Here is a 12,025-nt window from a genome sequence, read left to right on the forward strand (position 1 = left end):
CTTGTTCTGGCAAAAGCTTTTTGTAGGATTGTGAAAAGGCTGCCTGGGCGCGGCCAGCATGCCCCATGCTGCAGCAAGGGCCTGGGGAAACTTCCCCTTTGGCTTTAATGAGATCTGGCGCCGCCTGTGTGAAACTCTTGGGTTTTTCTGAGAAGTAGAGAGAGCCTCCTTATCGCGGGAAGGCTTCTTGGCAGCCACCTCAAAAAGCGTTGATATCAGTGCCTATTTGGCCAGTTCTGATAAGAGTAAAGTTTCTTATCCCAAGTTTCCTATGATGCAGCCTGAGCCACCAAAACCAAACCATTTTTAAATTATGGGATACTTCAAGCATTTAGTTATATTGTGGTCTGTGGTTTTGGGTTGTTTTCTTCTTGAACACTGCAAGCTGAAAATAAATACACATCCATTAAAATAACTTGCAAATGAGCACCCCAAGTCTGTGAACGCTAAGTGTTTTCAGCACGTAATTAGCAACTTGGTAAGGAAAACTGTGTCTGTTCTGGGATCCCCACATCCCTGTGCGGGCATGGGCTCAGCTCCCTGCGTCCTCACCCACTGAGGGAGCCAGAAGCTTCCTTCTAAGCCGGCAGGTCTCAGCTGCAAGCACAGCAGGGCATTCAGAGCAAGAGGGGCCTGGTTCCTTCTGTGCACCTTCACCACCTCTGATTTGAGAAGCTGATGGGTGATGGTGTGGAGCTGGATGGCAAAGCCGCTGAAAAGACCCGATTGCAAAGCACAGGCTGTGGTCCTGGGCCAGAAATCAGCTATCAAGAAACACGAGGGCCGCGCTGAGAAAAGTGATTAAATATTGATTAAATGTATTATTCAAGTAATTAAATATCAAACAAATATCATTTATTTCTGTGAGAGATGTGGACTGTGCATGTCAGTCTGGCTGGGCAAGATTTAGCAGGCATAACTGAGCGGCCCCCATGTGAGCAACAGTAAGCCAGCCCCTGACTGGCTGTGGCTGCCTATAAGATGTCTGAAATGCTGAAATACTAAACCCAAAGAAGGGTCTGGAAAACCAAACCTTGTTTTCATTCGAATTTATGGCTCTGGTTGTCACCACCTCAGCCTACAAATTGTGTCCCCATTCATCCCCTGGGGCCACGGTTTCACAGAGGGGGAGCGACCCCAGCAGAATGTCCCTTCCTCCTCCTCCCTGCCATGCCTGGGCCCAGCCCTCTGCCACCACACACTGCCTGGGTCCTGGGCACGGCTCTGGAGGCCCAAAGGCACCCTTGGGCATAGAGAAGCAACAGATATTTGTAACCACTCTAATGGTTCCCTGCTACTGGAAACCTCATGAAGTTCAGCAAGGGGACGGGCAGAGTTCTGCACCTGGGCCCGAAGAGCCCCAGGCACCAGCGCGTGGCGGGGCCTGCCCAGCTGGGAAGCAGCTCTGCAGAAAGGAGCTGGGGGTCCTGGTGGGCACCAAGTTGAACACAAGCCAGCGATGTGCTCTGGCTGCTGAGAAGGCTGGTGTTACCTTGGGCTGCATTAAGCAATGTGTTGCCTGCAGGTTGAGGGATGTGATCCTCGGCTCAGCAGTTGTGGGGCCACACCTGGAGCACTGTGTCCAGTACAGGAGAGACCTGGACGTACTGGAGAGAGTCCAGCAAAGGGCCATGAAGATGATGAAGTGGCTGGAGCAGCTCTCCTAGAAGGAAAGGAGCTGGGACTGCTCAGCCTGGAGAAGAGGAGACCCAGGGGGATCTCATCACTGTCTGTAAATCCCTGAGGGGAGGGTGCAGCGAGGACAGAGCCGGGCTGTGTCCAGTGGTGCCCAGTGCCAGGACAGGAGGCCCTGGGCACAAACTGGCCCCCAGGAGGCTCCCCCTGAGCACCAGGAGCACTTCTGTGCTGTGCGGGCGACGGAGCCCTGGCACAGGCTGCCCAGAGGCTGTGGGGTCTCCTCCTTGGAGCCCTTCAGAAGCCGCCTGGACGTGGTGCTGGGCACCCTGCTCTGGGTGTCCCTGCTTGGGCACGGGTGGCACCGGGTGGCTCCAGAGCTCCCTGCCAGCCTCAGCCACTCTAGGATTTTGTGGTACTGACCCCAGCTTGGATCTGAATATATATATATTTTTATATATATATATATATATATATATATATACACACATATATATATGTAATAGCAGTGCTTGCACAGACGAGGGGAGCCCAAGTACAGAGCCAGGGATGTGTGCAAGCAGCACTGCCATCAACACTGCACGCTGGTGATCGGAGCTGTCGCTAGGCCATGACAGGCAGCTAAAATTGCCTGAAAAGACCCGGATGACATTGAAAAAGGCCAGCTGGAGACAGGATGCTGTACAGTCACCCTGACAATAGCACAAGGACGTCAAGTCACCTCAAAAGCTTATTTCACCAATGCTTCCAGTGATGGGTGAGCAAGTAGAAGTGTATCACACTTCCATGTGATATCAATCCCTGCAACTGGCAACAAATCTCTTACTGATTTGTGAGCCTGAATAGCAATAAAAAGCTGTCCCTGGCTCTATATATAACCTATAACATGTGCTAGCTCTGTATCACTCAAGGGACTTCACATAAACCTGGTCATTCAGCTGCTTCCATGGGACCTACAGGTCCAGTGCAACCACTCTCAGACAGATGCTCCCAGCTGCCACCCCTCATCCTTCAGGTGATGCCCAGGTGGGACCCAAGCAGGAACAACCCCCCCCACGCCACGCAGAGCACCTCTGAGCATGGGGAATTTGGGGAGAGGCTGAAGATGTGCCAGCCCCGCTCTCTGCATGGCCAGTACCCCGATGGGGAGAGGGGACATCCCCGCTTACACTGCTGCAGTTACACTCAGGGGCACTGAGTGGCAGACCAAAATAAGACTGCACACAGATGAGTGCGGAGACAATTAATGATGGCCTAGATTAATCAGCACACCTGGTTTGCTTTTTAGATGACTGTTATTTGTTGGCACCTATAGTGAGGATCTATCACTGTATAAAGAAGCGTCAGCAGCAAAAATGCAATTTTGTGAGTGTTTGCTCTGAGGTCTCCAACATCAAACCCCACCTTTGGCATTCACCCAAGCAGGGGGGCTGTCCTGCAGGCTGCTGCGCTCGGTCCTGGCCCTGCTTTGCTTCCAGTCCCAGCCCCTGTAACAGAGCTGGAGTGAAGGATGGAGAAAGTTATCTCCACTGAGAGCCCCAGCAGCCAGCAGAGACAGCTTTCAGCAGGCAGAGGCAGCACCCGGCTCCGGCAGGCTGTTGGAGCAGCCCAGCATCACTTCACCTGCTTCCCTCAGGAGTCTGGGGGTGACCCTGGGTGAGATGCTCTCCAAACGGAGAACAAAGCAGCCCATTTGTTAAAAAGTTGCAGCCCATGTGAATCTGCTTGCAAGGGGAAGAGGGAAGGGATGCTGCTTGTAATAACTGCTTCTTATAAACAATCATAAATAAGCACAAAGCTATGAAGAGACATTTCTAGGGCACCCCAGAGCCAGTCCCGGTTAGAAGACCCTCGTCACTACTATGATACAAATCATAGATGAGCTATTTTTACCAACCAAAATCTCAGATGGAAAATACAGTTCCAAACAGATGGAAAAATCTAGTGACAGAGAGCTGATAGATGGGTTTTAACACTTGATTCATTTTCAGAAAGCGACTGCAAAAACAGCACAATGGACTCGCACGCCCATTATTGCTCTGTGACTTCAGATAAAAAGGCATGCTGTGCTGGAGGAGACAAACTGCAGCCAAGGTTTCAAACCCAGCCTGGTGCCCAAGTCTCAGGCAGGCTGGGTCTCCTTTCCAGGCACTTGTGGCAAGGGGAAGAGCGTTTGGGAAGAGACAGGAGCTTTGGCACCACCACCCCATCTTCTGGGCATGTTCAGGGGCGGGCAGCAGCCTGGGTGCAAAGCGGAGCTGCTCCCAAAGTAAAGAACTGCCTTGGAAGCATTCTCTTGGCCACAATAGGCTTGGAAATAAATGCCACTTCTGGTCCATTGTGCAGGTGATTTTTTTCCCCCTCCCAACTCGTTATAAAACCCATGAGCTGTGACCGGCTTTCTGGATCCTACACAATGGCAGTTCTGCTGCTGGAGCATCCTGGCTGCGGCACGGTATGTAGCAGAGATAGCCAGCATCGTGTCGGGCCACAGTGTGCACTGCTCACCCTGGGGAAGATGAAAGCTGTTGGGTGGAAAAAAAAAAAAAAAAAAAAAAAAAAAAAAGACATCATCTCCCAAATCTGCCTATATATGTGCAGTGAAAATTTGGAATAAACGTATAGTGGCTGAACCAACTGGAGGGAAGGGAAATTCTCATTTAATTAAATGAACAGACTGAGCAACCAGATGCTCTTTCCTTTTTTTTTTTTCTTTAATTTGTTTTATCTTTTAGAATTATAAAATGTTTTGGGGCCGTTGACAGAAATTCTAACGGAAATACACGACACAGTCCTGGTCAGCTCTGAAGGCAATCTCTGGAGCAGAGAAGCAGCCGTCACCATGAGGCAGCTTCGCCCCGTGATGCTCTGTTTGGTTCCCCTTTGCCCAGGGAGCAGCACCGCCACAGGCAGGCAGGACCAGCATCAGAGGTGACTGTGCATGGAAAGGGGAAATGCCCCCCTCCTGGTGGCAGATTGTGGCTCTCCCACAAGCATACGCTGGGCACACCTGACAAATCCCGGGCTAATGCCGCACAACATGCGCTGGATGCTGACAGCTTTACAGAAAGCTGCTTAAGGTGGACGGCGTCTGCGTGCAAGATGGACGAGGCACTTGCACGTCTGTGTTTCGCTGTGTTTGACACACACACACACACGAGCGCCACTTTAAAAGCACCATGCAGATTAGGTTGGCCAAGAGCTTCTTAAAGCGCAGACAATGAAAGTGCCTTCGGACTAAAAAGACAGCGTTGCTCATGCCGGTGTATAACAGCTATCATGTTTAATCTAGGAGGAATCCGCTCCATTAAGCGCATCCCTTTGCAACTGCTTGCACCCGGGAACAGAGTCCGTGTTTCTGGGTCATTCTTTCAGATCCCAGTTTGTCAGACTAAAAGGGACTTCTTTGAGCCTCCTCCACCTAAACCGAAATGGCCCTCGGTGTGATCCACTCCAGTAAACCTCGCAGCCATCAATAGTGCAGCAAAAATAAAAGCTTCCAGTTTGCGGGCAGCTGGTGCGGGAGTTGATGCCCGTGATTTAATAGGTCCTGAAAGCGGTCTCAGGCACCCCATTTCAAGGCAGTCGGTGTGGAATGGTTCCTGCTGCTGAATTCTTGCTGTTTCGGTACTGAAGGTAGCCAACGCTGCCTGTTCTGCACAGCTTGTTCCCACCTTCTGCAGAGCGGGGAACCTCGTGGCAGCAGAGCCTGAGAAAGCCCTGGGCTCAGGGGACCAGCGTGTCACCTTACGCTTTGTCAGCCAAGCAGGCCAACTTCCCTTTGTTTTGGCACCCGATGGCTAATGAGCGTTATCTCTAAGTGGGAGAAAGTACAAACAGCTTTTATCTCAAAGAAACCAGGCGGAGTACCCCACCAGCTTGGAGCCAACCGCATCTATCTGCACGGTTAAAAACCGCCGGCCCCTTATCTGCACAACCTCTTGCAACACGGAGACCCGAGCTATCTGGCTTTCTGGCTATCAAGACAAAGACCAAGGCTCGGGGCTGCACTTTCAAGTTTACTTCAAGTCATTTTGCCAATTGGGAGCTCGCAGGGGCTGGTGCATTCTGTCCGCAGCCAAAGAGCCACGCCAGCAGCCCCGCCGTTATCGTCAAAGTGAAACCTATTTAAACTGCCGTCCTGCTATCGAGCATCCCAGTCCTGCTGCAGACGAGGGGAAGCAGGTAGTCAGTTCGAGGGCTGTTTGATAAATACTGATGACGAGGAGCAGGGAGCACTGCCACGCTGCAAAAGGTCCTTAAAAATGCTCCGAGGGTGAAAACTGCCAGCACTGTTGTGATTTCGAAGCTCAAATAATAAATGATTCAACAACTGTACAGTTACCATGGGGATGAATTCTCATTGAGCCTAAAATTACCAGGCTGGTGACACGGACCTATTTTTAGTATCAGCAGATGTGTATCTTTAAAAACATCAGCACAAACCTACTACTGTGTGTTTGTGTATGCATGCGTGCGCGCGTGTAATTGAGTTTGCTGATGCTTAAACAACAAAAGCAGAAATAAGGAGATGTCTGATCGCAGCAGCAGACAATGCAGCGATTCAGGCTGGTGGCGGTAAGTGGAAGTCGCAATTAATACCTGATAGATAAAGCATGAAAAGTGGACAGATTGCCAGCGTGTAACTGAACTAGTGAGCAGACCCCTGTCATTACTGTCAGCTAACGTGCTACAGTGGTGGAGCGTCTATTTTCGGTGTCTGTGAGTACCTCATGGGAAGTGCCTGTCTGCGTTGTCACAGCCTCACTGCACGGGAAGACGAAGGCTCAAAGCTGCCACAGGCTGCTGGCACAAATCCTGAATCTCTGCGCTCGACGACTCAGTTCGTCGGCGATCCCCGTCTACTTCCCACGCGAGGGAGGTGCAAGGAGAACCCCCGAGGAAGCACGCGGAGCAGGCAAGGCGTTGATGCAGCCCACGAGGCGACATGCCGGCATCCTGTACCGCTGCCAGGAGGCGGAGGGCTTGCCTGCCACCGGCCGACTTACCGCACGCGTGCTGACTCAGCACCACGCAGACAGTGATGCAATTTGTTTAAGAAAGGCCCCTGCACCACCGACTTGGACCGGCTTTTTCTCGTTAATAGGGCAGGATGGAGGCCGACGTTTTTTATAGACTAGTTTTGCTGAGGGAGAGGCCAGAGGGTGGCTGTAATGACTTCTTATTCGGGGATAAAAGGATGGGTCTGGTTTTGCCAAGCACGTAGCCAGAGAGACGTATCTCTGCTAGCCTCTTGGCGTGCGACCGCAGTACGGATACATGCAAACTGGGCTCGCTAGCGAACCAGCCAAGCAAAAATCAAAAGCAGTGTGTTACAGCAGAGAGGAATAATAGGGCATTGCAGGAGACAGTTCAGCAGTTTTGTTCGGCAGCAAACAAGCTGTGTGAGTTTCGTAGAGGCAGGGATGGAGACAACTGAGAGTGCTGCAGCGTTTAATAGCAGTCAGCAGCACGCCCCATCTGCACTGCTGCGTGAGGCGGTGGTCATGCCTCACGCAAAGAGCGATGGAAAAATAATGGCAGTTCAGATAAGAGAGAGAAGAATTAAGAATCTAGAAAAGCCCTTGCGCTAGACACATTTGGAAAAAAAAAAAAAAAAAAAGAAAAAAAAAGAAAAAAGAAAAAAGAAAAAAAAAAAAGAAGAAGGTTTGAATGATCTTCTATCCCAGAGCAAAAGATGTGAAGGGGCCTGATTAAACCATCCATCATTTTCCATTTTTGAGATTTAATTAGGAAAGGTCGGTTAGAGTTGGCTCTTCAGAATGTGCTGGCCATATATACTCTGCTCTCGAGGTACGTGCCTCTGTTACAAACGTCTCTCTCAGCTAAGAAATACCATAGTGGTCCAGTGCTGTGGAATTTATTTATTTCTTTATTTGTATAACCAGGCTTGTAAGGTTTGGGGCTGGGGGGGAGTTTTGTGTTCCTTAGAAGAAGCTGTCCCCATGGAAGCCAGCCAACCAATATTCCCGATGAGCTGCTCCCATTCACAAAGACTGTCTGAGCGACTTGGCCACGTTACTGGAGACTGAACAGGGAGCATCGGGAGATCTGGACAGCTGAATTGCCTGGGCTAGCCCTGCCCTGCTAAGCCCATGCCATGTGGGCTCCCAGCTGAATGTCCTAGTGCCCTTGCCAAAAGAAGGACGGGCTGGTACGCTCTGGAGGCTGAGGCACCGGGAGCATACACATGTCTGAGAGGGGGCCTCGGGCTTGTGGCTTGCCTGAAGCAAAGGATGTGGCTTTAATTCTGTAGCTAGCAGAAAGCAGACCTCACATTCAGTTCTCAGTTTGAACTGAAAAATGGACAAAAATTGTAGCTTTTGTTGTCCGGTCACAGTGATCTGAAAACTCCCTACCTGGGCACTGGGTTGGGACGTTTTCTGGTAAGTCGTGGATTCACAACGAGCAGCTTCCTGATACGGAGGGTGTTGTCAGCTCTTGTCAAGTCCCAGGGCACTAGATTTACTGAGACAAGACCTGCCATTATGAGCACAATCCTCACAATGCAAGGGATGGGCTCCTTCAGATCTGGAGGAGGGCTTTCTTCTTGTTCTTTTAGGAATTCAAAATAGCCCTTACCCTTGGGCACACATCAAATTGGCATCGGTTTGTTCCCTCTTAAGACCCAAGGTAACAACAGGAGATCCAGATGTGAGCTGTGGAGAATGCTGAGTACCTGAATCATGAAAATGATACCTGGTCCTTTCTGCCTGCTCTTTTCCGTGCACAGATTTCAGTGAGGAAGGGCAGAACCTAGATCTCAAGGAAACCAAGGAGAACGGTACTGTGAACCACAGGGCCATACATGAGGGTGCTACTCAAGATAGATTGGAGTGAATGAAGCCATAGCAGGAAAAAGTCTTGAAAGGACACACTTGCTAAGGGGCATATAGGCTACAGTCATATAGCCTGGATTCCTTATTACTAGGGTTTAAGGATTTAAGGAAGTACTAGGTGAATTTCATCCACTGCATTAGAAAGGAATATTTTGCTTTAAGTGGATGTGCCAGCTTTGCAGCATAATTCAGGCTGAAAGGATCTCAGGAGGTCTCTAGTCCATCCCCCTGCTCAGAGCAGGGACAGCTCTGAGGTCAGATCCCGATGCTCAGTGCTTCATCCAGTCTGATCTTAGATCACCACCAAGGACAGAGACCGTGCAACCCCCCAGCAACCTGCTCCCGTGCCTGACTCTCCTCATGGGGAACAGCTTTCTCCTTACATCCGGGAGGTAAACGCATGGCAAAGTCTTTAATCAGATCTTCCGTGCCTCAGGAACACCATCAGACACAGTGAGAGTGTTAACCAGCGGATAGCAGCAGTCATCCAAGGGAAGCAGTTGATGCCAGGATCACCCAGTGCCGTGAATCTCAGCGTGTGCGGAATTGCAGATGTAGCCCCTGCTGACAGCACAAGTACCAAGGTCTTCGGTATTGACAAAAGCTTTGTCATCCTTGCTGAATGCGCAGCCAGGAGAACAGCAAGACAATAATAAAGACTGTTTGTACTTAAATTTGCTCACTGTCACATGAGTTGAAGCCCGGCAGCAACTAACTTACCTAAACAAAGAGAAAGGTAGCTGAGAGAGGAAGGTATAGCTGCTGTAGCTTCGCTGCTTTCAAAGTCATCAGCTCTTTGAATAAACAGGCAGCACACGCCTCCCAGTTCTGTTCCATCACCACAGCTGTGGAAATAAGAGCCAGGCAGTGCTGTACTTCCCCCTCTCACAAGAGCAGATGGAGGAAGATGAGGCAGCATTACACAGGAGATTCGGATCTCGAGTGCTGGGGCATCGAGGAGCACTGATAGGGGAATAAATATGGCCAAGCCCCCAGACAACTTCTGTTCTGCCAGTACAGACCCACAGGCCTGGAGGTGATCAGCAAAAGCAACAGGGAAAAATCCCAGAGTGGTCCAGGCAGGTGATGAAGCTGAGAACTCACTGAAAAAGAGGAAGGGGCTGGGTGGGCACCCCCTGAGGTCGGTCTCTACTTGCTGGGACTCTTTGGTACCAGGTCAGGGAAAGTTGCTGTGAGCCCCCCTGAGCTCCCTCTGCCACACCACTGTTCTTCCTCATCAGGAAGCCTGTTTGTGCCTACAGCTCTACAGACAGGCCTTTAATAGCCTCTTCCCTCTCGCAGTGGGGCTCCATAATCTGCTCTCAAAGCTTTAGTGATCGCCCTCGCTAGGAGTCAGCGAGGGGGAGCAAGGCTTGTGCACACCTCGGGGTTTCGGTGCCAGTAGGTTGGCCTCAAGTGTCTGAAACCATTATTTTCCCTCCAGAATCCTTCACTTCCTTGTGTTGCTTCTCAGGACCATTTTCTCTTGGTCATCTTCTGTTTCTCATCCTCGCCAGCTCCGACGTTCCCAGAGGAAACATTTCTTAAGGAGCCCAGCTCCCAGTCCCGCACACCCCTCTGGGGGCAGCTTCCCCCTGCAGCATCCATTCCTGCTGCTTCCTCGTTAGCCCAGAAGCCAAGGCAGCCCCCAGGTGTGTCTGAGGCGGCTCCTCTGACCATCCCCACCACCTTCCCACTGCCTCCACCAGCTGACCACAGCAGGCCAGCTCTCCTGGCTCTGAAGGCACTGGGTCACCCACAACACCATGCACAGCTATCAAGAAAATCACAGAATCACAGAATCACAGAATCGTCTAGGTTGGAAGAGACCTCAAGATCATCTAGTCCAACCTCTGTCCTAACACTAACAAGTCCTCCACTAAACCATATCACTAAGCTCTACATCTAAGCGTCTCTTAAAGACCTCCAGGGATGGTGACTCAACCACTTCCCTGGGCAGCCCGTTCCAATGCCTAACAACCCTTTCAGTAAAGAAGTTCTTCCTAATATCCAACCTAAACCTCCCCTGGTGCAACTTTAGTCCATTCCCCCTCGTCCTGTCACCAGGCACGTGGGAGAATAGACCAACCCCCACCTCGCTACAGCCTCCTTTAAGGTACCTGTAGAGTGCGATGAGGTCTCCCCTGAGCCTCCTCTTCTCCAGGCTAAACAACCCCAACTCCCTCAGCCGCTCCTCGTAAGACTTGTTCTCCAGACCCCACACCAGCCTCGTCGCCCTTCTCTGGACTCTCTCAAGCACCTCCATGTCCTTCTTGTAGCGAGGGGCCCAAAACTGAACACAGTACTCGAGGTGCAGCCTCACCAGAGCCGAGTACAGGGGGACAATCACCTCCCTAGAATCAGCTGCAGCCCTAACTAGAGGTCTAAAACCAACAGCATGGGAGGGATATTAAGCTATACAAGCCAGGGGAAGCCCAACTGGTAGAGGCCAGGAGGAGAGCTGACCGGCTGACCATGAAGCAGCTGACCAGCATCCCAGATACTGAGCTGCCTACCAGTATGACAGTTCCTGGAGCCCTCAAGAGTTGATTATGTGAAACTGTCACTTCTGAAAGATCACCTCTGGTGTCAATCCATTAATCTCCTCTGCTGAGTCACAGGTGTGCAAATAGATTGGAGTGGGCTACTCGTGAAGTTGAAATCAGCCACTCTTCGGTGAGTGATCTTTGCTCTTTCTATTGAGTTTTAACATTCGTGATAACCTCCCTTCCCCGATTTAAAACTTTCTGAAATTTAGGTACTTAAACGTGGTGCCTCCAGGATAACACAATTTCATGTTCTAGGTGGCTGTGCCAGTTGTATTTAAAGGTGAAGATCAGTTTGTAATATAATCTTCCCAAGCAGATACAATCTAAAAACATAAAATGTTTATCACAATTCAATTTTAAGCTGAAATTTTCTTATCTTTTTTTTTTTTCTCCTCAACCTGAAGGAAAACTTCCCTGGCTCTAGAAAATACAAGAAAAATCTTCACTCTTGTGAATGAGAAAAAACATTTCAACCAAGTTTAAAGATACTGGAGCCAAAAGAACTGGGACTTATAACAGTAGATCAGTTAAAAACATTATGATCCTAAGTCAGAGCTGGATTATGCTGGCTGCAAACTTCAAGTCAGTCCTGCACAAAGACATGCTTGGAAGGGTCATTACACATGGATATACATCTCCCTAACGATGAGGATTTTTGCTTTGTTTAGGAAGAGCAGATGAAACAAAATCCATTTGAAATTCTATTTCTAGCAATAATTTAATAGATTCTGATGGGGTCTGATCTGCTTTCACTAAGATAAGACCCGTCCAGGAGCAGCTATCAAGACAGTGCACACACCAGACACAAGCGGTATTAAACTGAAAAAACTTTTGCCTTTAACTTACACAATGAGTCAGAAAACATAACGGCAGGCTTCCTTATTTTTGCTGCATCCTATTTTTTTCCCTAAAAGTCTAATTTTAAAGCTATTTAATAGCAAATGCCCCTTGTGTAGGGCCATTCTTAGTGTCAATAGTACA

Source organism: Cygnus olor, chromosome 2 (assembly GCF_009769625.2).
Source record: "Cygnus olor isolate bCygOlo1 chromosome 2, bCygOlo1.pri.v2, whole genome shotgun sequence".
NCBI classification, from domain to species: Eukaryota; Metazoa; Chordata; class Aves; order Anseriformes; family Anatidae; genus Cygnus; species Cygnus olor.